Source organism: Pristiophorus japonicus, unplaced genomic scaffold, assembly GCF_044704955.1.
Source record: "Pristiophorus japonicus isolate sPriJap1 unplaced genomic scaffold, sPriJap1.hap1 HAP1_SCAFFOLD_33, whole genome shotgun sequence".
NCBI lineage: Eukaryota > Metazoa > Chordata > Chondrichthyes > Pristiophoridae > Pristiophorus > Pristiophorus japonicus.
Genome location: NW_027253106.1, coordinates 7,130,674 through 7,134,465, shown reverse-complemented (window position 1 = coordinate 7,134,465; position 3,792 = coordinate 7,130,674). Strand labels below are relative to the sequence as shown.

Here is a 3,792-nt window from a genome sequence, read left to right as displayed (position 1 = left end):
CTGACGGCAGTTCCTGTCGATATATTCCCTTGCTTTTCAGTTCCAGTACAATTCGGTACAATACGGGATACCTTGTAGTACATTCAACAAATTACATCACACGTGTCACTGTACAATACATGGAATGGGTAACGGTACATTTACACTTTCTTTCAACGTGCATCACGAAACAGACTTTACATTGCACATGGCACTACAGATGTGTTTACAGATCATGGTGCTCCATGTACACAATAAAGAAGTTACAAGTACGGCCCGAGGGGAGTTTTATACTGATTCCTGCCCCGGGTTTTACCGTGTCAGAAGAGCTTTAAACTGTGGCCCTTCCCCACCCTGCCTTTGTGGCAACTGCACCACTTTTAAGTGCGTCCCTCAGCACGTAATCCTGGATATTGGATTGCGCCAGTCTGCAACACGCAGAGGTGGACATCTGCTTGCTCTGGAAGACCAGCAAGTTTCGGCAAGACCAAAGCGCATCTTTGGCTGAGTTGATGGCCCTCCAGCAGCGGGTGATGTCTGTCTCGGTGTGTGTCCCTAGGAACAGCCCGTCGAGCACAGAGTTCTGTGTTACGGAGCTGCTTTCTCACGGCTGCGACCCTGGTTCGATTCGCGGTCAGGGAAATTGTACTTTTAATTCAAAACCTTATAAAAAAATAGTTCATCTCTTTTACACATCTTTATGCATCTACTGTGTAAAAAAAATAGAAGCATTGATTTAAACATCATTTATTAATTCATAAAATTCTATTGTCATATGATATATTTTGGTCTGAGCATATGAGGAAATTTTCTCCCGATCACTTTGGGTTTTATTCTGGTAATGTGGTGCTGAAAGTGGAGATGTTTCCGCAGTGTAGCGGTTAACACGTTCGCCTCCCACGTAAATCATCGACACCATCAGAGGCAGTCCCTTGGGATCGAGGAGGACTTGCTTCCACTCCCAAAGTGAGTCCTTTGATGGCTGAACAGTCCGATATGAGAGCCACAGATCCTGTTACAGGTGGGACAGACATACGTCGAGGGAACGGGTCGTTGGGACTGGTTTGCTGCGTGCTCCTTCCGCTGCCTGCGCTTGGTCTCTTCATTATCGTTGCATCGAGCCTCAAAGAGCTCAACGTCCTCCGGGATGGACTGTCTCCAGCTCGGGCTGTCTGCGGCCACGGTCTCCCAGGTGTCAGTGTTGATGTTGCACTTTACCAGGGAGGCTTTGTTGGTGTCCTTGTAACTTTTCCGCTGTCCTCCTTTGGCTCGTTCACCCTGAAGGAGCTCCGCATAAAGACGTAAACATAAACACATACGGATTAGGGGCCGGAGTTTGCCATTCGGCCCCTCGAGCCTGGTCCACCATTGAAGAAGACCCTGTCAGTTCTTCAACAGCAAGTTTTAACATCTGGGGTAGAGCCAACAGGCGCCTTGGCTGCAATGAGTGATAAAAACGTGCGTTGGTCAGAAGCCTGGCTAGCTCAGTCGGAAGAGCATGAGACTCTTAATCTCAGGGTCGTGGGTTCGAGCCCCACGTTGGGCGATTTCTTTTCATTTCATGTTGCTTTCATGGAAAACCTCTGACCGAAACGGCACAAAACAAAAATGTTCCTTTCAAAGTCATTAAACTCCGAAAGTTCCACGCCCCGCGAATCTCCTGAATCAGATGACTCTAGTTTTGCTGACTCAATCCATGTCCCTTTGCAATGTTGTGCTCCCACCCACACTATGAAATGTGCCAATACCTTATCGAATCATGGAATGGTTACAGCACGGAAGGCCATTCGGCCCAACGAGCCCGTGCCAAACCTCAGCGAGTTCCACTCCCCCACCCTTTCCCCGTAGCCCTGCAATTGTTTTTCCTTCAGAAACTTATCCAACTCCCGTCTGAAAGATAAGATTGAATTTGCCTCCACCGCCCTTTCAAGACGTGCATCCCAGATCCTAACCACTCTGTGCTAAATGGCCATCTCCTGTTCCTATGGGTGAATCTGGGAAACACGAGATCAATTCCTGCCACACTCACAGCCTTCTTAAATATAGCACCTTCATTCTATTCTCGTAAAACCAGCTCCTGACGTTTCGGCCAGCTGTGTCGGTTAAAGCTCTGGTTATATTCCTAAGATTACTTTACCCACAGTGATTCTGTAGTGTAGCGGTTGTCAGTTTTGCCTCACACGCGAAAGCTACCCCGTTCGAGCACGAGTGGAAACATTATTTTGGAGACTATTTTTGCTGTGAAATAAATTGAACAAAAGTCGCCCCCGGTTCCTTTTAGCATGAGCACTGAACATTTTAAACCAGTCTCCAACATACAGAGTGAGTAAAGTCAGTAAGGTGAGAAAACTTCATCAATGATTCAAAATCTTTAAATAGTTAAAGTTCAGTTATTGAAGTTTCCACTGTCCCTCAGTAGCAATTCTACAAAACAACGCTGTCGGTTAATGAATGGGGAATAAAACAAATAATCTTCACCCATCCCCATCCCCCGACACACAGTTTAATTTGTTGCATGTCATTATTTTAAAGATTTTGAAGGAAAGATTTACTTTCTGCATCCGGGCTCCCTCTGTGAGCACCGCATCATTAAACGAGCAGGAAACACATTAAAGAGTTTACCACAATTGCTGACATTTCTTAGCTTTTTCTTGTGTTTTTTCAGCTCTTCGTCCTTTTCAGCTCCTGACTGCGGATATTGCTGTGATTAAACCTGAACACAATGCAATGTCTGTCTCACTGTTTCCCCGGTGTCAGGCAGAGACAAGCCTGCTGCCCTCATTTATTTCATGTGACAGGACACAAAAGTTCAAAATCAACCTGCAAGTGGCCACACACAGCACTGAATAATCAGGATGGCCTAGCGGTCTAAGGTTCTGTGTTCAGGTCACTGTCTCCTCTGAAGATGTGGGTTCATGTCCCCTTTCTGATATATTTTTTGAAGCAAAAACTAACGTGCGATAAAATGGAACAAGAGCAGTCCGGTGTGCATTGTCACATGGTGCAAGCTACCTCGGACCCGGACCAAAGTTCCCCGGACACCGTGCACATGCTCAGGAAAACCCCGGGCGAGAGAATATCCCGGTCATTGGTCCTTCCAGTAACACTGAACAAGTGTCCGGTCTGAAACATTCCAGAGTAATAACTTGCAACTAGAGTATCGAACGGTCAGGATGGCCAACCGGTCTAAGGTGCTGTGTTCAGTTCATAGTTTCTTCTGGTGGTGTGGGTTCAAATCCAGCTCCTGACATTCAGTGTTTTTAATTACAAACTCATTTGTTTGGACACCATTCTTAAGTGCTTTGGGAGATTCATCGAACTTAATAAAATGACCCCACTTCAATGACAAACAACGGTATCAAAGTTACTTCTCAAACCGGGAATCGATCCTTGGTGGCTGTAGCGAAAGGAATGGTTTTGTGAATCATTGAAATGTGCCCTCTAATTATCTCGCACTGCTAATTTAAAAACACGGTTATAATTTGTTTCAGTGCAAAAGAAGGCAGGCTCGAAGGGACAAATGGCCGACTCCTGTGCCTGATTCTTGTGTTCTTATACAGAACAAATGATCAAATGAACAACTCTCCCTCAGTTCGCATTTCTTTCATTGTGCAAAAGAAGATTGTGGGTTCATTAATGATGTGTTCTTGTGAAAGCACCATAAAAGTTGAAGGAAAATAATTCACCCAACATGGGGCTCGATCCCACGACCCGGAGATTAAAAGTCTAATTCTATGCCGACTGAAGGAGCCGGGCCTGCTAAAGTTGCATCTTCCGGACGCTGATTGCTGCCAGGCGTCTGTTGGCATCGCC

The 3,792-nt window shown here is 45.9% G+C and overlaps 1 non-coding gene across 1 annotated transcript; it reads left to right on the top strand.

Moving 5' to 3' along the window:
• Window positions 1–1,452: 1,452 nt before the first annotated feature.
• trnak-cuu (transfer RNA lysine (anticodon CUU)) lies at window positions 1,453–1,525 on the top strand. Its single transcript has one exon. It is a non-coding gene; the product is annotated as a tRNA-Lys (tRNA).
• The last annotated feature ends 2,267 nt before the right edge of the window (window positions 1,526–3,792 follow it).